This window comes from Trachinotus anak, unplaced genomic scaffold, assembly GCF_046630095.1.
Source record: "Trachinotus anak isolate AG129_WGS33_773 ecotype Australia unplaced genomic scaffold, CSIRO_AGI_Tana_v1 ptg000021l, whole genome shotgun sequence".
In the NCBI taxonomy this organism is placed as follows: domain Eukaryota; kingdom Metazoa; phylum Chordata; class Actinopteri; order Carangiformes; family Carangidae; genus Trachinotus; species Trachinotus anak.
The window spans coordinates 10,605,158-10,618,334 of record NW_027273872.1 but is presented as its reverse complement, the minus strand read 5'-3'; positions in this window follow the sequence as shown (position 1 = coordinate 10,618,334).

Sequence of the window (13,177 nt, the reverse complement as noted above, 5' to 3'; positions counted from 1 at the left end):
TGGAGTGCTGCAGTAAGCTGTTTTAGGACAGCGCTCACTCTGACCTATCCACATAAAGTCCAGAGACAGATATAAATAACGGGTCGGCGTGTTGGAGAGGACGGCTATTGATTACTGAGGCAGGCAGGATGACACCGGAGCCTGGCTCTGCTCGGGCATCTTCTAAGTAGTAAGTTTTATTGAGGCATTCAGAGAAATGCACCAACATTCACACATTAGGTATGTAGAGTCATAAAATGTCCAAATATATTTAATAAGTCTGTCATAATATTTTACTGCCAAAAAAAAAAACCAAACAGTTCATTTTTAAAGCATTTTTCTGGAAAATGAGTGTCAGTGTTTTGAAGCAGATCAGTGAATCAAGAAACTGATACAAGTTTTTTTTATCAATCATGTGTAAGTAAAAATCGTAACAGTTTTGACAGTTATTTGTCATATTTATGTGTTTGTTCCACTGGTTCAACTGATTTGTTTTAACTGAAATTCCCCAAACTTTCATGAATTTAAGTTATTGTACCATGGCTAAAATCGCCAGTTGATTAGTAAGCTTGTTTTTTTTTTTAAGTGAAACTCCTTGTCCACATCAAATTTCATGTTATTTCTGAGATGCTCTCACGCTCTGTGAGTATCCAAAGACTAAATAAACATAGCTGCTTGAAGTCAGCTACATTTATGCTAAGTTGGTCAATGAACATACAGTACTTCCAATCTATTTTTGACTGTAGCTCAACTCTAAATTAAAATTTATTCAGTATATATTTATGCTCTAATTCACTAGTTATTAGCAAATCATCTTGATATGATATGCCTGATGATTGATCTTCAACAATCGCACATGGGACACTTCCACCTTCCACCACTCATGACGTGGATGCAGCATCAGCTGGAGACACTTCTGTATCACAGAAACCTCCTTTTGGAAACAAAACCTTTTTATCACACAGTTCACTCACAGCTAACTTCTTCAGCTTGTCAGCTATAGTTTGTATGTGTTTATAACATAAATGACTCATGCCTAATTCCTGTTAAACCACCTTCATAATGGAAGCTGACATGGTTGCCGGGTGTGGGAGATTCATGAAGCAGCTGTAAAGACTATTATTTTTGTTTTCTACAATCAACTGGTTTTATTTTAAGTCACTGGTTCCCAGAATGCCCCAGGAGAACACTTTCTGTTCTTATATTGTTCCAGGTAACAGGGTAGTAAATGAACCTATGGGTGTGTGTGTATGTACAGTATGTGCACAAAGACACACACAGGTATAGGCCTGCATTACCCACCACACATTCCCATCAGAAGCACACACACAGGCATACATACACATGGTCGCTGTAGTTCATACTCAGTCCCTGGGGATACAGGCATGCCTTAGAAATACTTGAAGCCCCAGAGAGTTCAGTGTCAGCACAAGAGGTGACCAGGTTATTTCTGGCCTGTTCTATATATAGTTTGACATCACATGCAATATTCAGCATTCTGCTATACACATACTGTGTATTCTCCTCTTTGGAAAGCTGTGGACGACCCAGGAGGATCCTGTTTCTGACCTGGGAGAAGAAACTGGAGTGTGACTAAATCGTGACATATACAGTAGAGGAAGTGGTGTCTGGAGATGCCACTAACAAGGCCCAGAGTAGAACATTCAACATAACAGCAGAGGGAGAAAAAAATCATGCAGTAATTGGTCATTAAAGGATCCCCATTTACATTCCCATTGTAATTTTCTTCAAGGTACTTCCTCTAAAACTGCTGTTATGATAGTGTTTTTAGATTGTGTACTGACAACCTGGAAAGGACTTTTGTTTAAATTTCCACTTCAACGGAAGAACTAATCTTCATCTTCATTTTCTCCCATAGATGCTCATTTTCTACTCTATAGTAGCTGCATATAAAGATGTGATTAGAAATGTCATTATGGATCCGTCATAGCAGGAGTTGCCCACCATGTTGGATGTTTCAATGGAGGCGCTTCCTGTTCACTTTGAATGGGGCGACTTGCTGCTCTGCCAAACTGCTTTGTGGCTCACTTTGCTTGTGGTAGAAGTTGAGAAAAGTTCAGCTCTTGAAGCAGCAGCGCAGGCACCAGCCAGTCAATCCTGGCATTCAATATCAAAATGGAGGAGAGGCTGATTATTACGGTAAGGAATCACCAGGACACAAACACACCAGGACACAATCCGAGGAGAGGTGGCAGAGGCACTTTGGCTTCGGGTATTGCAGTTTATTTCCTGTGTACTTTCCTTTAGCATCGTTAGCTAGCGTGGCACGTTATTGCATGACGACTGCACCGGCACCAAGCGTCAGGCACGTCTGCCGTCAAGCATTATATCAGCGCTCTGTTACACATGTCTACCAAGCCAACGGATAAATATTCACCTTTTCAACATCTTACTGGGTTAAATCTTCATGTTCCACCTGACACAGCTGCCTCAAGGACGCAGCTGCATAGCAAATGCTGTCTCTCCGTTTCATTTCTTGTATTTTTATTTAGAATTATTGAAAATTAGAGAAATAAACATTTGCAATAAATCTATGGAGGTCCTGCTGGACTAGTAACACTGAGACTCCTTTGAGCACTCATGCAAATGCATAAAAACTCTCAGCGTTAAAGATATTATAGGTATTGACAATGAGAAGATGCATGATCCATACTGAAGGAGTGACATGAAAACCAAACACTGAAACATCAGCAACTCCTCTGCATATTCTGCTGCTGCAGAGGGAACAGCGTGGCTGGCAAACAAGCATTTGTCACAGAGGCTGGAGCATGTGAGAGGAGCTGTGATCGAATCAGACCAGAGATGCTGTTGTACTGTAGTTTTCCCCAGCCGGAGGGTTAGACAGGCGGAACCTGCAATATGCAATATGTTGAACTCAATGGATTGTTGGTCCAAAAGCTCCAGCTGGCTGTCAGGGTGGAGCACAGCTGCAGAGAGGTTGTTTAGCCCCAGCAAAACCATTTCTGACAGGTTAAATTGTGAGAGGGTTTGTCTGCCTGGCCGCACAAGCATTTATTGAGTGTGGAATGAGTTCTCGCACAGGGTTTGTGTGTGTGTGTGTGTGTGTGTGTGTGTGTGTGTGTGTGTGTGTGTGTATAGGAATCCGCAGTGGGAGTGTGTGCCAGTGTGTGAATGCTAGTGTGTGTTTTCTGTGACCTCTGGTTGTAGATTAAGGTCGCAGTCTCTTTGTCAGGCGGCACAACATGAGTAATGTTTTAATGTGAACTTATTGGGCCCTCTGTGTTTTTATGGACAGTCTGAGGCTGGAGATGGAGAGGTCGTTTGTCACCCGGAATGACTTGACCCCCGACTTGAACTAGCTTTTCTGCCTGGTCAGTCTTTCATTCCCCAGATGAACAAAATCATTGGAATTACAAGAAAATATTCTGACTAAGTCTCTCAATGTACTTAATTAGGTTTTTATGTTAATGAATGTTTTAACTATTGAGACTTATGTCAACAGTTAGCACGCAATTTTGTTAATTTGGTGTTTTAATGAACAGCTGTAAGATAAGGCCTTGAGAAATTGTAAACACATGCAAATGCGTTGCATGTTAGCCGTGGTTGAGAAAATAAGCAAACAACTAAAACCTTAATTTGTAGGGCGGGTCCCCTCGAGGCGTATTGGGGCTTTGCAGGCGGGGCCAGCATGTCCAGGGGAAAATGTTTCTTAAGTTAAATGAATTTGATTAAGATGTGTACAATGAATAGATAAATATGCTCTCACAGTTGCAACAGCCCATCAAGATTCAGATGAGCAAGATGAAAAGTGAAGTTTTTCTTGGGAAGTAAAAACAAAACAGGTCGTACTGATCAAGGAAACACATCTGCAAGAAAATATGATGGTGCCTGTCACTCAGTGTAGGAGAGACTCACAAAGTTTGGACAAAATACCATACCATAAATCATCACATATTACTCTCCAAATGATATGCACAAAGTTAATTTATTATTATTTCATCTCATTTTACATCAGTGCTTTTCATTCTACAGTTTTTCTAACATGTTTTTATGTTCCTTTCATATATTTTCATGTGATGTATTTTTTTTTTTTTGTAAAGCACTTTATGCTGCATTTCTTGTATGAATGGTGTTATAAAAATAAAGTTCCTTATTATTATTATTATTAGATAATATGGTTATTTAGATTATGGGCAACAAAATGTGCATTTTGACAGCAGCAAATCTGAATGATTGAACATTATGATTGCTAATTAAAGGTTCACTCTTGGGCCCTTAACTTTTGATTTTATATATTCATGATATTTGTGTTTGTTTGCAGATGATGCAAATATTTCTTGCTATGAAAATGATTTAAATAAACTTTCAAATAAAAATGACAATGAAATGGTTTAAGTTAACAGGTGGTTTGATGTAAATGGTGTACATTGTCATAAATTTAAGCAAAACCAAATTTATAGGATGATGGAGCAAAATGTAGAGATAGTCAATACTACAAGGGCGAACGATAGAACTCTGTTGTCTTTCAGAAGTGTTCACAACCGGAAAAATACCGTAAAGTTTGATTTTGGTGACATCATTATATATAACATTACTGAACACAGCCACTGTAGTTCATGTTCATAAGTGTTCTCAGTGACATCTTCTTTGCATAGCTCTGTCAGAATAAACTACATGTTCACTGAGACTACAAAATAAGAACATTAAGTAATGAAAAGGAAAATATGACAGTTATCCTGTGAATCAAGGTACTAAATGTTTTTAAAGCCAAACTGTTATTTCAAACATCCTGTACACGCACTTTGATTAAATCTATTTCATCCCTCTATGAACTGTGAAGCACATTAGTTTATTTTGCAGTTGTATTAAGTTTCTGTATTATCTGTTGATCACTGCTGTTGCTTCGGGCCTGATGATGAACAGCTGAGGCCCTAAGAAGTTCTGGAGTCACAGACAAAACAAAATGAGCGGAGATGGATCACAGTGACTGTACAACACCCAGCACAGTGACTGTGCACTTTCACATGATGGTTCTCGAGCTGCTGCAGGCTGCCCGAAGCTGCTCCATTTGTCTTTTTTAAGCTTTTCAGTGGGGAACCAAATGAGAAATCTGGTTTTTACCCCGAGACCAAGCGCAAGACATTTAGCTGTGCCCAAGGCCACAGCTTCATGAGAGCATATTATTACTTTTATCATCTGGAGAGCCATCACAGACAGTCCATTTCCTTTCTCAAGCTTTGTTTTGTACAGATTTGGCATGCTAAAAGTTTTACTGTAGTCCTGTGGCAATCTGTCTTTAACCACAGAAAAAAGTTTGGAAATCTGGAAAAGGTTCAACTTTCCTTTCAACAGGTACAGTAACTCAGCTGCTGCTTTCAGTGCTGTCAATGACAAAGTAGAACATTGGCTAGCAGAATAATCCATGACCCTGTTTACTATGAACATAAGAAAATACACCTTATAAAGCTTTGGTGTAAACATACTGCTGTATTATCAGTGCTGGTATTCGATCAAGCCTCCAGAGACCTGAGGGTGAGTCTGGTGAAAAATTGGCAGTCGGACAAGGTTGTACAGTTGACATTGCTCCACTTGTTTCTGGTGGGTCCACTACCTCACTGCGTTGACAAGCTAGCAGATTAGCCTTCAGATTTGTTAGCACTGTAGAGCAGAGCTTCCCAAACTTTTCAAACCATGACCAAACCAGATTCCCCAACTATCACATACCACTGCAGACACAAAGAAGAAAGCAACCTCTACTACTACTACTACTACTACTACTACTACTACTACTACTACTACTACTACTACTACTACTACTACTACTACCACCCAGGATTTTTGTAAATTAAATTAACTTAACTATATCTCATTAGGCTACTATTTTAAAATTAAAAAAAAAAAAAAAACATTAATCAGGGCACAACCACAACTCACTGTAGAAACAGCTGTTTGCACTTGCAGCTCTCTCCCTCTCTCTGTTCCTCTTGTTGTCTTCCCCTGGTGTTTCCCTTCTGTCTGCAACAATGGTGAAAATGGATTCAGGGCCGAAAGTTCTTCAAACAACCATGAAAAGCAAACAGGCTAAGAAGCCAGACAAAGCGACGTGTTCTCTCCCTCCGTCTCTCTATCCATCCGTTTGTCCGTTCATACAGTGCTGAACCTACAACGAACAGCGCTGTCCGTGGTGCTGAAACAGCTATCTTCTGTATGTACATAAAGCCTAAACAGAGGAGGCAAAAAATACAACTGACCCCTCATGTTGCTAGTGCAGCTACTACTACTGTTGTCTGTGATAAAACTGAATTACACTTTTTTGGTTTTAAGTGAAAGACTTGAGCCAGTTGGAGTGTAATTGTTAGGCCTTTCAGCAAGGCTCTGGCGTACCACCAGTGTTTGGGAATCACTAAATGTAGAGTAGGGCAGCACTTTTAAATTTGCCAGTGGCAGTAAATGAATGTGACCCTATTGTCAAGGCATAGTAGCCAGGATGTGTTGATCCAAGGAGTGAATGTGATGCAGCTTTTTAGGATCTTTTAGGTCCAAATTTGACATTACAGACAACAACTTCGCTGTTTTGAGTCTGCACTGCTCTGATTAGCATAATTCCCTAGGCTACAACAGTTTTTAATTTTCTTTCCATGAGCACTGGAAGCTGAGTTCTTGATTTCTATAAGCGAATTATTTGAACAGCATTTGTATAGGAATGATTATGTCCCAAGATTTTTTGATCAATATAAGCGGCTGATCTCTGTAACCATGATCACTGAGTGGTTTCCACTGTAAATAGAGAGATTCTATGGCATTCATGTATTTGTTTCTGTTTTACCAAGAATCTAGCCTGAGCCATGCCATACAACAATGACACGATTATATCACATCCACACAGGGGTCAGTAGTATACAATGCTAATGCTATTTTTTATTTTTATTTTTTTTAATACATTGGTCTTGGGTACTGGGTACTTTGGTACTAGGTATCAGCTGATACACTAGTTCAGGTATTGTACATCTCTAAAAAAAAACCCATATGGTCTGTTTTCTGAGCTGCTCCCTGCAGGCACCAGATATCAATGTAAGGTCAGAAAGATTTTTAAAATTTACGTTATGATGTTTAGCTGACACTGAGTTTTGCATAAGACTAGAGTGTCAGTATTTTATATGTGCTGAGATGGCGTTGAGATATTTGGAAGATGTTGGAAACAACACAACACAACAAAACAAACAAAATATCAACGTCAACGGTCATCAATGTCAAACTGATGTTGGTATAAGACATTGTTCTGGCACTTGATGTCACAACCTATATTCAACCAAATATCAACATCTAACAATGTTGGTGGCCAGCTGTGTGCCCTCTGGGCTGCTTCTATGGTAAAAGTCAGAAAAGACTGTCTTCATGGTTAAAACACTGACTGTTGGCAGGAGACAACATATGCACAGAGGTACCAGTGTTAAAATCGCACACTTTTTCATGTAAACCCATCAAGAGTGAGCTTGTCGTCTCTGAGACTTGGTAACAGTCATTTGCAAAACCACAAGAGGTCACTTGTCAGGAAAATGTAACATGGATTGTGTTAAGGTGTTAGAACAAACAAGTCACGGCTCATTTAATGCCTGCCTTGAAACACCATATACTGTGTGTTCATTAATACTTATCACAAACTGATAGATGTGCTCAGAGCCTGCGGTCTGCCTCCCTCATACTCTACTTTTTCTTCTATTTCCTTTGACAGAACCCATTTGAGAAGCTGTTTGTTGTGTTTATTATTCTCAGCTTGTGTTTCTTTGTGATACACCCACCCACACACAGACACACTCATCCTGACGCATACACTCACAGGGGGAGAGATGACAGGGAAAGATCAGGCCAAATTACTGTTTTACTTTTTTTTCCCCCCTCTCTTGTGGGTTTCCAGTCATTTTGTTAGCGCTGAACACTTTTTTTTTTTCTGAGCATTCTTGCAGCTCATTCTTTTCAACAGACTCTCTGTGAACCTCCTCACCCCAGGCTTTCAACACCTACTAACTAAAGTGCGGCACACGTATTACAGAGTTAATGGGGATCAGATGCCCTCTAGTCCCTCCTCCCCCTCCTGGCCGAAGCTCATCCCTGCCCCAGAGTGCCAAAACTATACTTCAGAAGAAAAAGATGGTGAGAAATTACCTTGACATTTTAAACAGTTAGCTTAGTGGATTCTCATCCGTGTCCCACACAGGTCAGAGACTCGGCAGGTGATTTGACTGATTTTCTGCTTAGTGATTGAAAGTGTGCTGACTGATGTAGCAGAGCTGCACTGACATTTAACCCAACCCAGGAACAAAGTAGCATGACTATACTCTTTACCTGTGTTGATAAAGGTTTAATGATATTTCAGCACCTTCATTCATCTCTAATGTTTCAGTTGGAGAGAAGCTTGTCAATTAAAATAACTGCGTTCTCCTTAAAGCATAGTTTCGACTTTCTGTCGTGAACAGATGTCATGCATGTCTTCTCTTTAGTCAAGAACATGAAACAAGTAAAAGGCAATAAGACTTTGAGTTGGGATCTATCCATCCATCCATCCATCCATCCATCCATCCATCCATCCATCCATCCATCCATTTTCTACCGCTTATTCAGAGTGGGATCATGGTGGCAGCAGGTCCAGACGTCCCTCTCCTCAACAATGTTTTCCACCTCCTCCTGGGGGATCGTGACTGTTCCCAGGCCAGATGAGGTATATAATCTCTCCAGTGTGTTCTGGGTCTACCCTGAGGCCTCCTACCAGTTGGATGTAGCTGGAAGACTTCCAATAGAAGGCACCCAGGAGTCATCCTAACCAGATACCTGTTCCACCTCAGCTGGTTCCTTTTGACGTGGAGGATCAGCAACTCCTCACCCTCATCTCTAACGCTCTGCCACCCTGTGGAGGAAATGCATTTCAGCCATTTGTATCCGCGATGAAACGGAAGTTGGGATTGTTCATGAGTCACCCCAATTCATTCTCTAACCCAGTTTTGTAATGTGTTAGTTCACCCTGAGCCCTGATATTGCACTTGCATCAGCTGACTGGCATCAGCAGCTTCATTCATGCCTCACCATCACTGGCTGATTCATCGGCTGCCTTGCTACCAGCTGACAAGAAACCTCCAATCATATTCACAAAGCCTCACACCTCACACCTCTGTTTGTCCTGACCTTCTTTTGGTATCGTTGACTGACTGAAGATTTAAGCGGGAATAGTTTTGTAAGAACTCCTTCAAAGAGAAAAAAAAAATACCATTAAATCTATAAAACTGTAAAACCAACACACACAAGGTTGAGTCCTTGATATGTTAGAAGGGGTAGCGGGCCATTTTCTTTTGGTCACCTTTTCTCCTGTTTCTTTACGTTAGGAAGGTTAGTTGTTGTAATTTGGTTTTGTTACATTTGGGTAGTTATGTTGGTGTTTTGTTTCTAGATAGATTTGTTTGTTATTTTGGCCTTTGTCCACCCTGAAGCTGGAATACACCGTACTCTATTCCCATGGCTACCTGGGACTTGGGGAAGATGGAGTATTCATGTTGTTTGGCCATCCCTAGACTGGACATAACAATATATGAAACAATCATCCTCCCATCTCAGCTTTTTAATAGCTTCAGATAAGTGATTCAAAAAACAGAACTGAAAGTGGAATTCGTGGATGATTATGATAAAGACTGACGAACGGCTCTGTTCTCTTTTGTTTTCCGAAGCCGCCCTCCCCTTCCAGCCTGACGAACATGCAGGGCAGCTCAGCCATTGAGCTGCACTTGTAGCCTCGGCCAAGCGGGAGCCTTGTGCCTGCATTGCAGAGGCTGTCCGGACACAGATTGATTTGTAGCTATTGAGACAACACTGATACGTTATGAGAGCACAGACGTCAGCAATCGCCTTCCAGTTTTTAAGTGGGGGGCTGGAAACAGTTGGGGGAAGAGACTTAACAGAGGATGAGAGGGGGAAAAAGACACAAGGTGAGGAGGCGTTTTCATACTGGAATACCTTTACCTCAATGTCTTCTTTGCTACTTTCTGACCTGCATACTAACGCAGACTGTGCATCACAGCTGATATCACAGCACCGTTCTTCATGGCATCTGAGAAATGACTCTGTGGAAAAAGAGCACTCAGTGTGAATTTTAAGCAGGCAATAGCTCAGAAAAAAAACCCTGCCATGTGCGATGGGGGGGTTGCATTATTCTTCTATCAAAGCTTACGTTTATGTGTCTCATTGTAAACAGAACAAGGACGAAGCAAACTGGTTTTGAAGGCTCGTGTTCGGCTATAGGAGCTGCACAAGGGTACCGAATGCAATCAGCGGTAAAAGCTTTATTTTCAAGGTAATGAACCCTCCTCGGGGTATGTGTGATTTATGCTCCCCATTCAAACCACTTTGAATCACCCAGAACTGCCTCTGATACAGTACTGACCTTAAAATACCTTTCTGTGCCTCCTGCCACCAACATAAAGATATTCTATAGCTGTAACTATAGCCTCCAGTTGGACCTTTTTTGGCAAAACTATTACCTTCAACATCCTGGACTGTAAAAATACTCCAAAAATTAAATTTTTCTTTAAAAGACATTTCTTTTTCACATTTGTACCTTTCACAACGTTGCAGCTTTTTTTTTTTTTATCAGCTGAGGAAAAAAAATGATAATAAGAAAAATGTAAAAAAGAAAATCATTCCTTAGGATACATTTTTTTTCTGTCCTTGACTTTTCTCTGCTTCCATGTACTCTGCTTTAAGCCTTGAAATACAATTACAGAGGATCGGCGGCGATAACCCCCACCTCTCATGTCAACGTTTGAAAAGAAAAGAAAACATGGTTGCACATTATATGTATTAGCTTTCCTATCTACGTTATCACTCGGCTGAATGGGTAAGAGAAGGCATTGCCACCGTTAAAAATCAAATCAGTTGTAGTGACACTCTGGGATTGCAGGGATTTACCTGCAGTGACAGATGACATGCAAGGATACAGATGATTGGAAAGGCTCAGGTGTTGGGTAGAATTATAACATCATCTCTGCTGGTTTCACTGGTTCCATGTATCAACATTTATTAATGTTAAAAATTAAAGTGTGATATTATTGTTTCTCCATTGCCTTCAGGGTTGATGTATTGGGAATCCCAAGATGTTAATATCCAATCTTCTCTGTGCCACCCAGAAACACATTGTTTAGTGTGTTTAATATTAAGGTTGCTTTCAGACTGACGAAAAATAAAAAATAAATAAAAAACCCCAAACAAAATTGCAGCTTCTTTATTCATTTCACTAAGACCACTGTGTTTCACAGTGATGGTGCTGATGCAGAAAAAAGCCCAACAGTAATCTTGCAAAAAAAAGCTGAACCAGACTCAATGTTTTGTGCAGTGTCATCCACTGATCAAATATGTCAGATCACACAGTCATGGTTCATTTTATTATAAACTGCTTCAGAGTCTTCAAACTATCTTTTCCATTTTAAAGGTCCCATATTGTATGATAGTATATGTCTTTTTTGATTATAAAACCGATCTAGGTTCTATATTAATTCTGTGAAAGTATCAAAATGCTCAGTTCGGAGAAATGTACACAGCCTGTATTCAAAGACTGAGCCTTAAAATGAGCCGTTAGGACTTCTGCAACTTTGTGATGTCACAACAGAGCAGTCACTGCCACACACTATGAGATTTACTCTTAACAACCTCAGGGCAAAATGACAAACTTCCCAATGCCCCCAAAGGTTAAACCTTTTCATTATAATGATGCCATGACCTTTGCACTGGCACCACCTTTACGGTCTTTTAAAACTGCTTTCTTTACTTGTATATTTATATTAATCATTTAGTATCTGCTTACACATTGATCATAGTATTTCAGTTTGCCTGTAGTTTCAGCTGCTTCAAGGAAACTGAAGGGGGGAGTTAAAATCAGATTCTTAAGATGGATTGTTAAGCTGACATTTGAGCAAGGTGAAACAGGTTAAAGCAGGTCAAAACTGGGGTTATGCTGTGAGACAAGGCCAAGTTAGGAGCAAGACTGATCAAATCAACAGTCACTTGAGTGCACGCCGCCTAGGAAGTTCACAAATAAACACCAACAAACTCTCCCAGCCTCTGTTTATGTTCTCTCCTCGGGCGTTATGACTCAAATCTGCTGAAAAAGTGTCCAGAATGTTATTCTGGGCCACGGTTAGCTCCAAGTTTGACACTAACTCGGAAGGCATTGCCAAGCTGCACTATTCTCACACTTCAGCCAGAGCTATGTCAGCGGGTAACAGAAAGGGGAAAAAAAAAGAAGAAAAAGCAGTGAAAGTCAGTCGCCAATTACCAGATTCTGACTCATAGCTGAGCCATTAATCAAAACTCTGAGTTCTGTCAAGGCTCTGCATCACAACCCACTACAACACGCTACACCGTGGATAGATAGATTTTGTATAGAAAGATGGATGGACAGACATTTTCTGGAGAGAGAGAGTGAAATTTGAACAGATTGGGAGTCGTGCAGCTGATGAGCAGCTGTGACAGATTCAGGGAAACTGTCCTCTTCCCTCTAATTAATGTCAGATCTCCAACTCAGTCCCACCTGCGGCCGCTGGCAGCCGCCAAGCTCGCAGAAAAACTCCCAGCCACCAGCCGATGTAGGTCAAATCCTCCATTTGGCCAGCTCCCTTCCACTGTCAGTATTTTTCACACCATCCCTGCGTACCAATTAGCCTCTTATTTAGTGTGTTTGAGACTTTGTACCGCATGTGTCCTGGTCACCAGAATTGTGACTGTGGGGCTGAGAAGGAAACCGTGTACAGCTAGTGGCCTCTGGGCAGCCCCTGGCAGTGGTGCCTGCATGAATGATGGAATTTCTCCTGATGCACAAAAGCTTGAATGTTTTCACAGTAATGAACAGATTCTGATCCAGAAGATTTCTGGCATTCAAGGCTTTCACTTTCTAGGCTGCATATTATTTTCATTACCGGCGCACAATGAATCTTAGGATAGGTTCGGCCACAAAGGATCCAACCACTGGATCCTTTATTTCCCTGGAGAAGGAGGTCGCATTTCTTCTCTGCATTTGAAAAAGCCTTTGAAATGCGACAGCGTAATTGCACCATTGTGATGCAATGAGTCTTCAAATGCAGCCTCCGAAGGATGTGGCCCTTCAACTGGGACACAGCTTTTGCCTCAAACGGGGCCACGCAGCCATGACAAGAGAGGAGATGACACAACCAAGTCAACC